The sequence below is a fragment of the Salvelinus alpinus genome, chromosome 16, assembly GCF_045679555.1.
Source record: "Salvelinus alpinus chromosome 16, SLU_Salpinus.1, whole genome shotgun sequence".
Taxonomy (NCBI): domain Eukaryota; kingdom Metazoa; phylum Chordata; class Actinopteri; order Salmoniformes; family Salmonidae; genus Salvelinus; species Salvelinus alpinus.
Window position 1 is genome coordinate 33,976,377 of NC_092101.1, and position 19,190 is coordinate 33,995,566.

The 19,190-nt window shown below is 43.0% G+C and overlaps 1 protein-coding gene across 1 annotated transcript in view; it reads left to right on the plus strand.

Moving 5' to 3' along the window:
• The window catches only part of LOC139541407 (receptor-type tyrosine-protein phosphatase F-like), a 450,116-nt gene that overhangs the window by 18,201 nt on the left and 412,725 nt on the right, over positions 1–19,190 (plus strand). The window lies entirely within an intron of this gene.

Sequence of the window (19,190 nt, forward strand, 5' to 3'; positions counted from 1 at the left end):
ACAACCTTGTTCTACTCCTCTAGATAGTTTACCACTTTCTGAGATGTAGCCATTATGTACTATTTTACACCTAGGGTTACTATACATAACTTTAACCCATTTTATAAGAGATTCCCAAAAATTGAAATATTCTAGGCATTTATATATAAACCAGTCGTACTTTATCAAAAGCCTTTTCAAAATCAGCTATGAAAACCAGGCCTGGTGTCCCCGTTATTTCATAGCATTCTGTTGTTTCCAGTACTTGTCTTACATTATCTCAAATGTATCGTTAATGTAAAAAACCTGTCTGATTAGGATGAATAATATCTGACAATACTTTTTTAATTCTATGCGCCAAGCATTTTGCTAGGATTTTTGCATCACAACACTGAAGTGTAAGAGGCCTCCAATTTGTTGTAAAGACTGGATCTTTATATATACCACCTGGGTCCTGTTTCAGTAATAATGATATCAGACCTTCTTGTTGCGTGTCCGATAATCTACCATTTATATATGAGTGGTTAAAACATGCTAATGATGGTCCTCTGAGTATATAAAAAAAAGTTTGGTATATTTCCACTGGTATGCCATCCAGCCCTGGATTTTTCCCGGCCTTAAAGGCTTCAATTGCATCAAGAAGTTCCTCCTCTGTAATTTGGCCTTCACATGAGTCTTTCTGCACAGATGTTAATTTTACATTATTATTTGTAAAAAAATCCATACAATTAGCTTCGGTTAGTGGAGATGGAGGAGACTGAAATGAAAACATATTCTTAAAGTACTTTACTTCCAGGGCCTCCCGGGTGGCGCAGTGGTCTAGGGCACTGCATCGCAGCGCTAGCTGTGCCACCAGAGACGGTCACGGCCGGCTGCGACCGGCCGCGACCGGGAGGTCCGTGGGGAGACGCACAATTGGCCTAGCGTTGTCCGGGTTAGGGAGTGTTTGCCGGTAGGGAAATCCTTGTCTCATCGCGCACCAGCGACTCCTGTGGCGGGCCGGGCGAGGTAACCAAGGTCGCCAGGTGCACGGTGTTTCCTCCGACACATTGGTGCGGCTGGCTTCCGGGTTGGATGCGCGCTGTGTTAAGAAGCAGTGCGGCTTGGTTGGGTTGTGTTTCGGAGGACGCATGGCTTTCGACCTTCGTCTCTCCTGAGCCCGTACGGGAGTTCTAGCGATGAGACAAGATAGTAACTACTAACAATTGGATACCACGAAATTAGGGAGAAAAAGGGGGTGAAATAAAATTTTAAAAATAGGTACTATAACATATCATTTTCAAAATATAATTAGTTGAATCATGCGTGACTCCATCATTTGTAACAAGTTTCAATAAAACATTTTTGGTTGCATTTCTATATTGAAGATTGAAAAAGAATTTGGTGCATTTTTCCCCATATTCCATCCAGTTCGCTTTATTTTTTATAATATATTACACTGGATATTTCATGATTAAGTTCCTCCATTTCTTTTTGTTTTTCCTCTTATTCTGTGACTCTATGGTACAGTTTTTATTGCTATCTAACTGTACTGTTAGTCCTTCAATTTCCTTTGTTAATATGGACTCTTTTGATCTAAATTGCTTTTGTTTTATAGATGAGTACTGAATTGCATGGCCTCTAAAGGCACATTTAAAAGTGTCCCATACAATAATGGGATCTGCTGTACCTATGTTATGTCAGAAAAAGTCAAGTTAGAAATTCTTCTCTCCTAGTTCTAAACAATTTATCATCTAGTAGGCTTTGATTAAATTTTCAATATTCTTGCCCACGTGGAAATTCTGTAAGAGTAATATATATGCCAATTATGTGATGATCCGACCGCATTCTGTCCCCTATCAACACTTTTTAAACTTTTGGTGCCAGAGAGAATGGCATAAGAAAGTAGTCAAGACGATTAGCTTGATTAAGCCTCCGCCATGTATATCTCACTAGGTCAGGGTATTTACGCCTCCATATATCCACTAATTGTCACGATTTGTCGTATGGTGGAAGAGAGGAGGACCAAGGCGCAGCGTGAAGTGAATGCATTCTTCTCTATTTATTATTTTTTTTTTTTTTTTTTATTTAACCTTTATTTAACCAGGTAGGCAAATTGAGAACACGTTCTCATTTACAATTGCGACCTGGCCAAGATAAAGCAAAGCAGTTCGACACATACAACAACACATAGTTACACATGGAGTAAAACAAACATATAGTCAATGATACAGTGAAAAAAATAAGTCTATATACAATGTGAGCAAGTGAGGTGAGATAAGGGAGGTGAAGGCAAACAAATATATGTATAAATAAATAAAAATATAAAAAGGCCATGGTGGCGAAGTAAATACAACACAGCAAGTAAAATAAAAACTAAAAACACTGGAATGGTTGGTTTGCAGTGGAAGAAAGCGCAAAGTAGAGACTGAAATAATGGGGTGCAAAGGAGCAAAATAAATAAATAAATACAGTAGGTAAAGAGGTAGTTGTTTGGGCTAAATTATAGATGGGCTATGTACAGGTGCAGTAATCTATGAGCTGCTCTGACAGCTGGTGCTTAAAGCTAGTGAGGGAGATAAGTGTTTCCAGTTTCAGAGATTTTTGTAGTTCGTTCCAGTCATTGGCAGCAGAGAACTGGAAGGAGAGGCGGCCAAAGGAAGAATTGGTTTTGGGGGTGACCAGAGAGATAAACCTGCTGGAGCGCGTGCTACAGGTAGGTGTTGCTATGGTGACCAGCGAGCTGAGATAAGGGGGGACTTTACCTAGCAGGGTCTTGTAGATGACCTGGAACCAGTGGGTTTGGCGACGAGTATGAAGCGAGGGCCAGCCAACGAGAGTGTACAGGTCGCAGTGGTGGGTAGTATATGGGGCTTTGGTGACAAAACGGATGGCACTGTGATAGACTGCATCCAATTTATTGAGTAGGGTTTTGGAGGCTATTTTGTAAATGACATCACCGAAGTCGAGGATTGGTAGGATGGTCAGTTTTACAAGGGTATGTTTGGCAGCATGAGTGAAGGATGCTTTGTTGCGGAATAGGAAGCCAATTCTAGATTTAACTTTGGATTGGAGATGTTTGATGTGAGTCTGGAAGGAGAGTTTACAGTCTAACCAGACACCTAGGTATTTGTGGTTGTCCACATATTCTAAGTCAGAGCCGTCCAGAGTAGTGATGTTGGACAGGCGGGCAGGTGCAGGCAGCGATCGGTTGAAGAGCATGCATTTAGTTTTACTTGTATTTAAGAGCAATTGGAGGCCACGGAAGGAGAGTTGTATGGCATTGAAGCTCGCCTGGAGGGTTGTTAACACAGTGTCAAAAGAAGGGCCAGAAGTATACAGAATAGTGTCGTCTGCGTAGAGGTGGATCAGAGAATCACCAGCAGCAAGAGCGACATCATTGATGTATACAGAGAAGAGAGTCGGTCCAAGAATTGAACCCTGTGGCACCCCCATGGAGACTGCCAGAGGCCCGGACAACAGACCCTCCGATTTGACACACTGAACTCGATCAGAGAAGTAGTTGGTGAACCAGGCGAGGCAATCATTAGAGAAACCAAGGCTGTCGAGTCTGCCGATGAGGATGTGGTGATTGACAGAGTCAAAAGCCTTGGCCAGGTCAATGAATACGGCTGCACAGTATTGTTTCCTATCGATGGCGGTTAAGATATCGTTTATGACCTTGAGCGTGGCTGAGGTGCACCCATGACCAGCTCTGAAACCAGATTGCATAGCGGAGAAGGTATGGTGGGATTCGAAATGGTCGGTAATCTGTTTGTTGACTTGGCTTTCGAAGACCTTAGAAAGGCAGGGTAGGATAGATATAGGTCTGTAGCTGTTAGGGTCAAGAGTGTCCCCCCCTTTGAAGAGGGGGATAACCGCAGCTGCTTTCCAATCTTTGGGAATCTCAGACGACACGAAAGAGAGGTTGAAAAGGCTAGTAATAGGGGTGGCAACAATTTCAGCAGATAGTTTTAGAAAGAAAGGGTCCAGATTATCTAGCCCGGCTGATTTGTAAGGGTCCAGATTTTGCAGCTCTTTTAGAACATCAGCTGACTGTATTTGGGAGAAAGAGAAATGGGGAAGGCTTGGGCGAGTAGCAGAGGGGAGGGCAGTGCTGTTGTCCGGGGTAGGGGTAGCCAGGTGGAAAGCATGGCCAGCCGTAGAAAAATGCTTATTGAAATTCTCAATTATAGTGGATTTGTCGGTGGTGACAGTGTTTCCTATCTTCAGAGCAGTTGGAAGCTGGGAGGAGGTGTTCTTATTCTCCATGGACTTTACAGTGTCCCAGAACTTTTTTGAATTTGTGTTGCAGGAAGCAAATTTCTGCTTGAAAAAGCTAGCCTTGGCTTTTCTAACTGCCTGTGTATACTGGTTTCTAGCTTCCCTGAAAAGTTGCATATCACGGGGGCTGTTCGATGCTAATGCAGAACGCCATAGGATGTTTTTCTGTTGGTTAAGGGCAGTCAGGTCAGGAGAGAACCAAGGGCTATATCTGTTCCTGGTTCTAAATTTCTTGAATGGGGCATGCTTATTCAAGATGGTGAGGAAGGCATTTAAAAAAAATGTCCAGGCATCCTCTACTGACGGGATGAGATCAATATCCTTCCAGGATACCTCGGCCAGGTCGATTAGAAAGGCCTGCTCGCTGAAGTGTTTCAGGGAGCGTTTGACAGTGATGAGTGGAGGTCGTTTGACCGCTGACCCATTACGGATGCAGGCAATGAGGCAGTGATCGCTGAGATCTTGGTTGAAAACAGCAGAGGTGTATTTGGAGGGCAAGTTTGTTAGGATGATATCTATGAGGGTACCCGTGTTTACGGAATTGGGGTGGTACCTGGTAGGTTCATTGATAATTTGTGTGAGATTGAGGGCATCAAGCTTAGATTGTAGGGTGGCTGGGGTGTTAAGCATGTTAAAATTTAGGTCGCCTAGCAGCACGAGCTCTGAAGATAGATGGGGGGCAATCAGTTCACATATAGTGTCCAGAGCACAGCTGGGGGCAGAGGGTGGTCTATAGCAGGCGGCAACGGTGAGAGACTTGTTTTTAGAGAGGTGGATTTTTAAAAGTAGAAGTTCAAATTGTTTGGGAACAGACCTGGATAGTAAAACAGAACTCTGCAGGCAATCTTTGCAATAGATTGCAACACCGCCCCCTTTGGCCGTTCTATCTTGTCTGAAAATCTTGTAGTTGGGGATGAAAATGTCAGAATTTTTGGTGGTCTTTCTAAGCCAGGATTCAGACACGGCTAAAACATCCGGGTTGGCAGAGTGTGCTAAAGCAGTGAACAAAACAAACTTAGGGAGGAGGCTTCTAATGTTAACATGCATGAAGCCAAGGCTATTACGGTTACAGAAGTCATCAAAAGAGAGCGCCTGGGGAATAGGAGTGGAGCTAGGTACTGCAGGGCCTGGATTCACCTCTACATCACCAGAGGAACAGAGGAGGAGTAGGATAAGGGTACGGCTAAAAGCTATGAGAATTGGTCGTCTAGAACTTCTAGAGCAGAGAGTAAAAGGAAGTTTCTGGGGGCGATAAAATAGCTTAAAGGAATAATGTACAGACAAAGGTATGGTAGGATGTGAATACAGTGGAGGTAAACCTAGGTATTGAGTGATGATGAGAGAGATATTGTCTCTAGAAACATCATTGAAACCAGGTGATGTCATCGCATATGTGGGTGGTGGAACTGTGAGGTTGGATATGGTATAGTGAGCAGGGCTAGAGGCTCTACAGTGAAATAAGCCAATAAACACTAACCAGAACAGCAATGGACAAGGCATATTTACATTAAGGAGAGGCATGCTTAATCGAGTGATCAATAAGGGTCCAGTGAGTAGAGGTTGGTTGGGGTCACGGCGATCCAGACAGCTGGCCGGGTAGATGGCTATCGGTAGCAAGATAGCATAGTATGGAAGTCTATTTGTAGATACCTCGTGCGTTTCCGTCGGTAAGTTAGTGGGGTTCCGTGTGGTAGAGGGGATCAATCCAAATTGGCAAAAAAGATATAGTGACCCAAGAAAAAATAAAATAAATGAATAATAATAATAATTGTCCGATATACTTATTCAGATAGCAGCCGATAAGACAGCTAACGGTTAGCGGGCCCCAGATGAGCGTTCAGGTAACGTCGGGACGGAGGTGCCAGTTGGATAACTCCCTCGGGCAGATAACGTCGGCAGTCAGTCGTGAAGGCCCGGTGGGGTGGGGCCGTATCTGCAGCAACAACAAAACAAAAAAAAACGGGTCCGGATAGGTGACTGTAGCCCAGGAATGGCTGATGGAACTCCTCAGCTGGCTAGCTCCGGAATGATTTGAGTTTGCTCCGGGATCGACGTAAGCCAATAGTCACACGGTTTGCAGCTAGCTAGCTGCAAATGTCCAGAGCCTGCGGCTGAAATCCGGGGAAACTGAGAGAAAAAAAGTCCCGGAATGCTCCGGTCCGAGTCGCGTTGCACAAAAGTGCCGGTAGATTATCGAACTAAAGGAATAGCTGATGACCACAAAACGTGGGCAGCTGAAACACCAACGCTAGCCAGCAGACCGGCTAATTTCTGGGCAGCTACAGATTAGCTTCTGGCTAGCTATCAGATAGCTTCTGGTTAGCTTTCTGGCTAGCTTCTGAATTAGCCCCTGGCTAGCTTCCACGGTGGATTTTCAGATTTGAGGTAAATAATACTTTTTTGTAATTGGTGAAGCGGGTTGCAGGAAAGCTTTTGCAGGAAAGCTTTTGTAGTTGAGTTCTTGGATAATAAAATATATAAAAGATATGCGAAGAAAGGTGTAAATATATATATATACAGGACACGACAATACGAAACAGAAATGACGTCATTATCACGAAAACGAAGAACACTTTACAAACTATACAAAACAATAAACGACGAATGTGAAGCTATAAAATGACAAGTGCAGACACAGGCAACTTACATATAGACATAGACAATAACCCACAACCCACAATACAAAACAGGCTACCTAAATATGGTTCCCAATCAGAGACATCGCAAAACACCTGCCTCTGATTGAGAACCATATCAGGCCAAACACAGAAATAGACAAACCAGACATACAACATGCCCACACAGATCACACCCTGACCAACCAAAACATAAAACATACAAAGCAAACTATGGTCAGGGTGTGACACTAATTCCAATATATCCATGACATTCATGATTTCCTTAAGTGCCTGAGGGTGATAGTTTGTAGTGTGATTTCCTTTCCAGTCCATCGAGGTATTTAAGACCGTATTAAAATCTCCCAACATAGTCGTGGGATATGCACATACACATACACCCACACACTCATACACATTCAACCCTTTTCCCCCACACAACCATAGGCTCACATTCTCAACAGTTGCACCATCCCAGAGCCCAACTCAAGAAAGGTCTTGATTTACAAATGCGTATACAGTTGCAGCTTTATCAGAAGGCCTGCAAGACTGTGCAAAAAAATGGGCAGAAATGGGGAGATTTTATTAACCATTGTCACGTCCTAGATGATGGAGGTCAAATGTACCTCTTTTCCCTGAAACACCCACAACACGGTCCCTCGTATTGGCCATATTCCCAAGCATCTCCATGCAGTCAGACTTTTGATTTTGTGCTACCAGGGCCACAATAATATACCCCCTCTCTGAATGTCTGAGTGTGACCCCCTCCCCGTGGGTTACTGTAGCTAGTGTTGCCAGCACTCCCACTGCCTGGGTGGGGGCACCCCACCGGAATCCCCACTGTCTAGGTACAAGGACTACTTTTTACTGGAACACATTTACTGGAAGAACTGTCCAGATGCAAAGTTGGCTAACAGAATTTCGGTAAAATATCCCTGTTTTTTACATGTCCATGTTTTCCAAAAACTCTGTTAAATATCTGATCCTAATGAAGATTCAACGATGTCTGCAGAAAGAATGGGGTGTCAGCTATGACATGACACGTTGACTTTGAAAAAATCTAATTTCGTTATTAAACTGCAGTAAGTGAAGTGGATTTACAACCAGTAACGGAATTGCGGTAATGGAATTGAATCATGGGTCACTGATCTGTACCACACAGAAATGCATAATTATGGATTTCAATGTCATTCTCTTCATGGTGATTTATCCTAAATAGGTACAAAAAAATATAAATATGTAATATCTTGGTCCGGACCTGACTAAATCTGAACCAATCATAGACGTCTATGTTTCACAATTTTGGACATCTAAACTACAGCAAAGTAGTGCACAGTAGAATACAGTACAGCACAGCACAGCACAGCACAGCACTGCATAGTACAGAACAGTAGAGTACAGTACAGTAGAGTTCAGTACAGTACAGTAGAGTACTGCAATTACTCACCACGGACTGGCAGAATCCTTTTTTTCCTTTAACACATCTGACGAGCCTGACGCGAATGATATACTGCTTTCTCGGGAACAGGCCCAGATCCCCGTGATTTGCGTGAAGAGGAGGCAAAGAAAAAGGGGCCAGAGAGCAGGCTGCCTTCTGAGAATTCATAGGCGATCAGAAAAAAGACACTTGCAAACGTGCAATCTTTGGAGAAAAAAAAATCTATGACCTACGCGGAAGATTAAACTACTAACAGGACATTCAAAACTGTAATATCTTATGCTTCACAGAGTCGTGGCTGAACGACGACACTATCAACACACAGCTGGCTGGTTATACGCTGTACCGGCAGGATAGAACAGCGGCGTCTTGTAAGACAAGGGGCGGCGGACTATGTATTTTTGTAAATAACAGCTGGTGCATGATATCTAAGGAAGTCTCAAGCTATTGCTCGCCTGAGGTAGAGTATCTCATGATAAGCTGTAGACCACACTACCAAGAGAGTTTTCATTTGAATTTTTCGAAGCTGTTTACATACCACCACAGACTGAGGCTGGCACTAAGACAGCATTGAATGAGCTGTATTCCGCCATAAGCAAACAAGAAAACGCTCACCCAGAGGCGGCGCTCCTATCCGTTTTACCAAATTTCTATCAGCATGTTAAATGTGCAACCAGAAAGAAAAAAAACTCTGAACCACCTTTACACCACACATAGAAACGCATACAAAGGTCTCCCTCCATTTGGAAAATCTGACCATAATTCTATCCTCCTGATTCCTGTTTACAAGCAAAAATTAAAGCAGGAAGCACCAGTGACTCTGTCAATAAATAAGTGGTCAGATGAAGCAGATGCTAAGCAACAGGACTGTTTTGCTAGCACAGACTGAAATATGTTCCGGGATTCCTCCGATGGCATTGAGGAGTACACCACATCAGTCATTGGCTTTATCAATAAATGTATCGATGACGTCGTTCCCACAGTGACCGTACGAACATACCCCAACCAGAAGCCTCTGACGAACCATCAAACAGGCAAAGTGTCAATGCAGGACTAAGATCATATCGTACTACCCCGGCTCTGATGCTCGTCGGATGTGGCAGGGCTTGCAAACCATTACAGACTACAAAGGGAAGCACAGCCGAGAGCTGCCCAGTGACACGAGCTTACCAGACGAGCTAAACTACTCCTATGCTTGTGTCGAGGCAAATAACACTGAAACATGCATGAGAGCACCAGCTGTTCGGGAAGACTGTGTGATCATGCTCTCTGCAACCGATGTGAGTAAGACCTTTAAACAGGTCAACATTCGCAAGGCCGCAGGGCCAGACGGATTACCAGGACATGTACTGCGGGCATGCGCTGAACAACTGGCAAGTGTCTTCACTGACATTTTCAACCTCTCCCTGTCCGAGTCTGTAATACCAACATGTTTTAAGCAGACCACCATAGTCCCTATGCCCAAGAACACTAAGGTAACCTGCCTAAATGACTACCGACCCGTAGCACTTACGTCTGTAGCCATGAAGTGATTTGAAAGGCTGGTCATGGATCACATCAACATCATTATCCCAGGAACCCTTGACCCACTCCAATTTGCATACCGCCCCAACAGATCCACAGATGATGCAATCTCTAATGCACTCCACACTGCCCTTTCCCACCTGGACAAAAGGATGTGAGAATGCTATTCATTGACTATAGCTTAGCGTTCAACACCATAGTGCCCTCTAAGCTCATTAATAAGATAAATACCCTTGGACTAAACACTCCCCTCTGAAACTGGATCCTGGACTTCCTGACGGGACGCTCCCAGGTGGTAAGGGTAGGTAACAACACATCCGCCACGCTGATCCTCAACACAGGGGCCCCTCAGGGGTGCATGCTCACTCCCCTCCTGTACTCCCTGTTCACTCATGACTGCATGGCCAGGCACGACTCCAACACCATCATTAAGTTTGCTGACGACATAACAGTGGTAGGCCTGATCACCGACAACGATGAGACAGCCTATTGGGAGGAGGTCAGAGACCTGGCCATGTGGTGCCAGGACAACAACCTCTCCCTCAGCGTGATCAAGACAAAGGAGATGATCGTGGACTACAGACAAAAGGGGACCGAGCACACCCCCATTACGGGCGTGCTCGTCGACGGGGCTGCAGGGGAGCAGGTTGAGAGCTTCAAGGTCCTTGGTGTCCACATCACCAACAAACTAACATGGTCCAAGCACACCAAGACAGTCATGAAGAGGGCACGACAAAACCTAGGAGACTGAAACAATTTGGCATGTCTCAGATCCTCAAGAGATTCTACAGCTGCACCATCGAGAGCATCCTGACTGGTTGCATCACTGCCTGGTATGAGAACTGCTCAGCCTCCAACCGCAAGGCACTACAGAGGGTAGTGTGAACGGCCCAGTACATCACTGAAGCCAAGCTTCCTGCCACCCAGGACCTCTATACCAGGCGGTGTCAGAGTAAGGCCCTAAACATTTCCAAAGACTCCAGCCACCCTAGTCATAGACTGTTCTCTCTGCTGCCGCACGGCAAGTGGTATCGGAGCGCCAAGTCTAGGTCCAAGAGGCTTCTTAACAGCTTCTATCCCCAAGCCATAAGACTCCTGAACATCTAGTCAAATGGCTACCCAGACTGATTTTAAGTACCTTGGCATCATACTTGATTCCAACCTCTCTTTTAAAAAGCATGTGAAAAAGGTAATTCAGATAACCAAATTAAACCTAGCTAATTTCCGATTTATACGAAATTGTTTGACTACAGAGGTAGCAAAACTGTACTTCAAATCTATGATACTCCCCCACTTAACATACTGCTTGACTAGTTGGGCCCAAGCTTGCTGTACAACATTAAAACCTATTCAGTCTGTCTACAAACAGGCTCTCAATGTGCTTGATAGGAAGCCCAATAACCATCATCACTGTTACATCCTCAGAAAGCATGAGCTCCTGAGTTGGGAAAATCTTGTGCAATACACCGATGCATGTCTTGTATTCAAGATCCTAAATGGCCTGGCTCCCCCTCCACTCAGTATTTTTGTTAAACAGAAAACCCAAACATACGGCAGCAGATCCACAAGGTCTGCCATGAGAGGTGACTGTATAGTTCCCTTAAGGAAAAGCACCTTTAGTAAATCCGCTTTCTCTGTGAGAGCTTCCCATGTCTGGAATACACTGCCATCAGACACACATAACTGCACCACATATCACACTTTCACAAAATGCATGAAGACATGGCTAAAGGTCAATCAGATTTGTGAACATAATCCCTAATCCCTAGCTGTGTATTGCCGCTTTCCATAATGTCTGTTGTCTGTAGCTTGTGAGGTGTGGAAACACTTTGTTGCTTTTATGAATTTTGTCTTGCTGCTTTTTGTTCTATGTTGCTCTGTCTGTATGCTACGTCTTGCTTGTCCTATGTTGCTCTGTCTGTATGCTATGTCTTGCTTGTCCTATGTTGCTCTGCGTGTGCTCACTGCTCAATGATTGTCTATATTGTAATTGTTTTTAATAACCTGCCCAGGGACCGCGGTTGAAAATTAGCCAGCTGGCTAAAACCGGCCCTTTTACTGAAACGTTGATTAATGTGCACTGTCCCTGTAAAAATAAAATAAACTCAACTCAACTCAACTATTTGCAGTGCCCCCCCCCCCCCCCCTTTACACCACTGCTACTCTCTGTTGTCATCTATGCATAGTCACTTTAATAACTCTACCTATATGTACATACTACCTCAACTAACTGGTGCCGCCACACATTGACTCTGTATCGGTACCCCCCTGTATGTAGTCTCGCTATTGTTATTTTACTGCTGCTCTTTAATTACTTGTTTCTTTTATTTCTTGTTCTTATCCATATTTTTTTTAAACTGCATTGTTGGTTAGGGGCTCATAAGTAAGATTTTCACTGTAAGGTCTACACCTGTTGTATTTGGCTCATGTGACTAATACAATTTCATTTGATTTGAGTACAGTACAGTTCGGTAGAGTAAAGTAGAGTATTGATCAATACATTAGAGTTCAGTACAGTACATCACAATACCGTACATTATAGTGTACTCAAATCTAATATGCTCTACTGTGTACTGTACTGAACTATACTCTACTATACTTTACTTTCCTTTACTGTACTCTACTGTGCTGTACTGTACTGTGCTGTCCAAACTTGTAAACCCAACTGTGGTTTGTGACTAATATGATTTCCGTTGCATATTTGGGGGAAATTCCATTACCGATTTGGTAACAAAATGTTAGTTTTAATCACTTAATAATTAATAAACAAAATTGCTATCAGAAAAACACTAACTAAATGACAGGTCTACCTTTACTTGTTAGTTATGTGAACTCTCATTATCCTCCCTCCTGAGGGAAAGAAATGAGAAAATATCTTAAAGATATGTGAGTTTTTGGTAATGGGATTTTAAGGCACAAGGCAATGTTTATTAAACTTACAGAAGGCCAAAAAATGTCTCCAAAACTAAATGTAAATGTTGATATTAGTTTGCAGGGGCCTTTACTTCAACATATTATTTTATATTTTGTATGATGTATTTCTAAGACCTTTTAATACTTTTTATAGTAGATGTTTTTTAAGACCCCTTTTCCATCTGTTTGACAAGAAATCAAAGCCTTTGCTGCGAAAAAAATGTTTTGACGGAAAATGTTTGAAAAATCTAGCTATATACCATAACAAAATAAAAAACTGTACTCTTAGTTTTCATTTGACACCCAATTTGACATGCTCCTATGCACTTCACATGTTTGTGCTTACATGGAAATGACCTTATGCAAAAGTCCATTAAAGCAGTTCTGATGTGCCTAGTGTCGCTTGGGTAAATGAGGCTTTCTTATCCTCTTTGATTGGTTCAATTCCCCACTATTTGGCCTGAGAGTGACAACCGCTTTGATTGGAACAGATGAAATGAGGTGTGACCCTGCAGTCCAACAACACGTCTGTTTAAAGTCAGATTTAAATCCGGATCAAAGTGAAGCTGCAAAGGACAACAACATTAGAAGGTTAATTGATGCAGTGTTGAAATCTGTGTGAGAACTATTCATAATAGTCATTTCTTTGTTCAATAAATCATGCTTAAAAACTAGATATGGATGTGGAATTAATAAACTGGTTGGCACACGTAGTAATACACCTCTGTGTACTCTGTTAGGCTCCAGTGAGGGAATATCTATGTGATTTAAAATGAGGATCCATCTTCAAGATTGCAGTAGCTGTAGCAAGGTGACAGTGTTGCCATGATGGTTGGAATCCACTCTGTCCTTATGCCACCTGGGTCAGCCTGTCTACAACACAGTCTGAAGCCAAGCTACCTATACATACCATGCCCTGCTGCAGTGATCCTGTGGGGAGAAACACCTGGGACAGAGAGAACCCACTTGGCACCCACTGGTGGAATCAACGTTGTTTCCACGTCATTTCAATGAAATGATGTTGAACCAATGTGGAATAGACGACCATGACCATCCTGATTGTATGGTGTCAGCTACATTGTTCAATACATGACCGGTTGAATGGTTGAAATCACTAAGAGTACCTAATGCACCCTCCCTAACCCCCTACCTCTAGAGCACATCCCCCAACCCTACACACACACACACACACACACACACACACACACACACACACACACACACACACACACACACACACACACACACACACACACACACACACACACACACACACACACACACACACACACACACACATACACACACACACTGAGGCAGGAATGTGAAGAAGGATAGAAGAGGTTTTCATCAGGGTAAAATGGATGTGTTTAGACCTAAATGAGTCAACAGGATCAACAGATATCACAGCATAATTTATTATAGATTAATATACAGAGCTTTGGGAGACCCTAAAAGGTAACCTCTAACCCACTCCTCATCTCTATCTCCTCCTTGCCCCTCCTTCCCCTATCCTCCACTCTTCCTAAACTCTTACCCCTTCCTCACCCTCTCTCCTACCGCTCCTCATCACCTGATGAGGCAACCTTCTGACCTTCTGACCTTCAGGTAAACAATGTCATCAGTCCGTGGCCCCAGCTGGCAGGAGAGAATGGGAGGGAGAGGTGTGTGTGTGTGTGTGTGTGTGTGTGTGTGTGTGTGTGTGTGTGTGTGTGTGTGTGTGTGTGTGTGTGTGTGTGTGTGTGTGTGTGTGTGTGTGTGTGTGTGTGTGTGTGTGTGTGTGTGTGTGTGTGTGTGAGAGAGACAGAGACAGGCCCTGGCTAGGAGGTAGAGGGCCTGGTGGTGATTCATGACGGGCCCTGGCTGCGGCCCCCAGGGCCCTGAGGGAAGCGGCAGGCATTATCCGTGTTAAATGGGTCTGAAAATGTTCCTCTCGCTCCTCCGGCCACTGGGCTCTGGGACAGGCTCTCCTTCTGCGTGATTTATGGCTTGCTATGTTAGCAAATAGTTAGCCACTACGACGATACCGGCCGCCCGGCTCCGATCTGCCGAGGGACATAAGCACTTCGTTGGCCACAGTTCAAGTTTATTTCAGTTATAAATTCGAAAAGATGTGAAAGGAAAAGAACGAGGGGATTTATGACATTGTGGATGTTTGCCAGCTGCCAGAGGGAAGGGAAGCTGTGTTTTAATGTGTTCAGGACAAGGATGAACTGTTGTTTTGTTCTCTTATCTCTCCATCCACCCACTAGTATATTATTCAAGATATTTTTCCTTACGCAGATACCAAAAAGAAAAGTATGGGAGTTATTTCATACACTTATTATTACCATAAACATTGTATTTGGTTGTTTTTGTTTATCAATCATAGTTTGCCTTCACAGTTGAGTTATTCAGAACTGAATCCTCCTCAAATGTTTACTTCAATTGGATAATTGGATTTTGTTGAGTAAATGTAAACAATAAAGAATGCTGTAGAAATTTTAAAACACCAAGGACAGGTTTCCCAGACCCATATTAAGCCTACTCCTAAAAAGCAAGATTCTTAATTGAAAGTGCTTTTTAGTTCAGGACTAGGCTTAATCTAGGTCTGGGAAACTGGCCCCAATACATTAATGAGAGTGATTAACCTCAGAGTGAAACAGGAACAGATATGGGGGGCAGGAGAACAATGGCCGTGTCAGGGCCTGCCTGCAGGACAGGTGGCGTGTTCTCAGGGTGACTGTCATTCTGCATCCCAAAATGCACCTTTTTCCCTATTTAGTGCACCACTTTTGACCAGGGCCCATAGAATACCTAGTTTGTAGGGCTGTATAGGGCTCTGGTCAAAAGTTGTGCACTATATAGGGAATAGGGTGCCATTTGGGACGCATGCTGTCAGCAGAGCGCCAAGACAGTGTTTCTCTCTACTGTTCTGGCTGGTATTCTATCACCATACTCATTAAGGGACAGAAACTATAATCAATGGTATGGATCGACCAGTCACCACATAGTCGGCTGGACAAGATCACATTTCTGTCTCACTTCTCAACATCCCTGGAGGGGAGGGAGGCAGGAGTAGAAGGGAAGAAGAGAGGGAGGGCGGAGGGGTGAAGCGTTTACTCCACATTAGACAGGGAAATGATTTGTTTACCGACTGAATGAAGCTTTAATTACCTGTCACACCTTGTGCAGCGAGGCGATAAATGTTGAAGTACTTGTGTTGTGAAACGATTTTACATTATATTACAGTCCATACTACGATTAATTAGATCATGTCAAAACTTTGACCTTGAGGCATCCCTTTACTCTCTCAGCACATTGCTAATCTCAACAGATGCCTGTGGAAACTGTTTTCATAACCTCCTTATCCATATACCATAGCTGTTATTGTAGGCCATTTATATTGAAGATACAGTACGTGCCATTGGAACCTGCAAGCAGGGACTAGGTTATATTACATAAGTAATGGCAGATAATGCTTCATGTGACTATTTTCCTTTTGTGAAAAAACCCTCTCTCACACCTATAGTGAACTGTGACAGGCAGGAGACTGTGACAGGCAAGATACTGTGACAGGCAGGAGACTGTGACAGGCAAGATACTGTGACAGGCAATATACTGTGACAGGAAAGACACTGTGACAGGAAAGACACTGTGACAGGAAAGACACTGTGACAGGCAGGAGACTGTGACAGGCAAGATACTGTGACAGGCAGGAGACTGGGACAGGCAAGATACTGTGACAGGCAGATACTGTGACAGGCAAGATACTGTGACAGGCTAGATACTGTGACAGGAAAGACACTGTGACAGGCAGGAGACTGTGACAGGCAGGAGACTGTGACAGGCAGGAGACTGTGACAGGCAGGAGACTGTGACAGGCAAGATACTGTGACAGGAAAGACACTGTGACAGGCAGGAGACTGTGACAGGCAAGATACTGTGACAGGAAAGATACTGTGACAGGCTAGATACTGTGACAGGCTAGATACTGTGAAAGGAAAGACACTGTGACAGGCAGGAGACTGTGACAGGCTAGATACTGTGAAAGGAAAGACACTGTGACAGGCAGGAGACTGTGACAGGCAGGAGACTGTGACAGGCAGGAGACTGTGACAGGCAGGAGACTGTGACAGGCAGGAGACTGTGACAGGCAAGATACTGTGACAGGAAAGATACTGTGACAGGCTAGATACTGTGAAAGGAAAGACACTGTGACAGGCAGGAGACTGTGAAAGGAAAGACACTGTGACAGGCAGGAGACTGTGCATTAACAGAGGCGTCTTTTCTAGAGGATTGTCTTTAACCCATTTAATCACAAATTTTTCCCATATATGAAAATATCCAAATCATGTGTCATTAGTAACCTTTTGAAATAATCAATCATTCTTTTTAAAAAATTTCATGGAAAAGTAGGTGAAAGAGTGTGTTTTATGGTCGGTCACAATTGTGACCGGTGGGATAATGTGATGTATACTGAATTAACATATTTCTCCGATGCAGTCATCAAAATTCTTAAATAACCCAGCCCAGTTATTAACACATTTAAAACTCTGTCACTGGCAGTCCCCAGCATTGCTACTAAAATGCCCCATCACATTCTAGTGTGACTTTTTTACATATCAAAAACCCTTATGCAACACCGATACGAATACTGAGAGCAAAGACAAAAAAAACAACAACCATCAACGTATTTCAACATTGTTACTTTATTGTAATATACATTGTAACTTTATTGTAATATACATTGTAACATTGTTACTTTATTGTAATATACATTGTAACACTGTTACTTTATTGTAATATACATTGTTACTTTATTGTAACGTACATTGTAACATTGTTACTTTATTGTATTATACATTGTACCATTGTTACTTTATTGCAATATACATTGTAACATTGTTACTTTATTGTAATATACATTGTTACTTTATTGTAACATACATTGTTAATTTATTGTAATATACATTGTAACATTGTTACTGTATTGTAATATACATTGTAACATTGTTACTTTATTGTAATATACATTGTAACATTGTTACTTTATTGTAATATACATTGTTACTTTATTGTAATATACATTGTTACTTTATTGTAACATACATTGTTACTTTATTGTAATATACATTGTAACATTGTTACTTTATTGTAATATGCATTGTTACTTTATTGTAATATACATTGTTACTTTATTGTAATATACATTTAAACATTGTTACTTTATTGTAATATACATTGTAACATTGTTACTTTAGTGCAACATGTACTGAAACATTAATATTGTAACTTTATTGTAACATTTGAACTTGGACTTTAGTGCAATACTCATTGTAACATTGTCATGTTACACAGAGGGGAACGGCACCTCCGTACCTTCAGGCTCTGATCAGGCCCTACACCCAAACAAGGGCACTGCGTTCATCCACCTCTGGCCTGCTCGCCTCCCTACCTCTGAGGAAGTACAGCTCCCGCTCAGCCCAGTCAAAACTGTTCGCTGCTCTGGCACCCCAATGGTGGAACAAACTCCCCCACGACGCCAGGTCAGCGGAATCAATCACCACCTTCCGGAGACACCTGAAACCCCACCTCTTTAAGGAATACCTAGGATAGGATAAAGTAATCCTTCTAACCCCCCCCCCCCCCCCCCTTAGAGTTAGATGCACTATTGTAAAGTGGTTGTTCCACTGGACATCATAAGGTGAATGCACCAACTTGTAAGTCGCTCTGGATAAGAGCGTCTGCTAAATGACTTAAATGTAAATGTCATTGTGACATTTTAGTGCAACATTCACTAAAAACTGTATAGCAGTCATGTGATTCATTACATTGAACATACAGGTAACATTTAGGATCGAGGTACCTTGTAGAATATGCATTCAAGTAGAGGCCTACACTGAACAAAATAAAATAATATATATATATCATAGAGGTAGGCTTCAGAACCAAGTGCACGATTAGTTTGTGCATCCCTATTTTGAACTACGATCAGTCAGACCTACTGTCATACAGTACATCTTGAATCAATTGAACTTCTTTACCAAAAACATTTCAGTCATTTTTATTATTTTTCGTTTACTTTTCTTTTCTTCCTAGAGTCCGTTGTACTGCTTCTCCTCACCCTTTATTGACTTTTCTATTGTTCTTTTATTGGCTTTTTCATTCACTCTTATCTCCTTTTCCACTGTCCATAGTATATCTTGAAGCACTCAATGTGCAGTGGCGCTTTGCATTTCTCACATGCATAGGTAGTGCGTTTGTCACAATGACGACATCTCTGGAACCGGTGCATCGTGTTGATTGGCCAGTGAGAAGCTTTGTCATATCTTGCCTGATCTTCAACAGTAGCAGCCAGTAGAGATCTCCTTCCGTGGCTCAGTGGTTTCGGGCCAAACTTTTGCATAAGAGACTGTGCCGCTATCCATGAGAAGGTGAGCAGGTCGATGGTCCCTCCCATAACGTCTCTTTAAAAG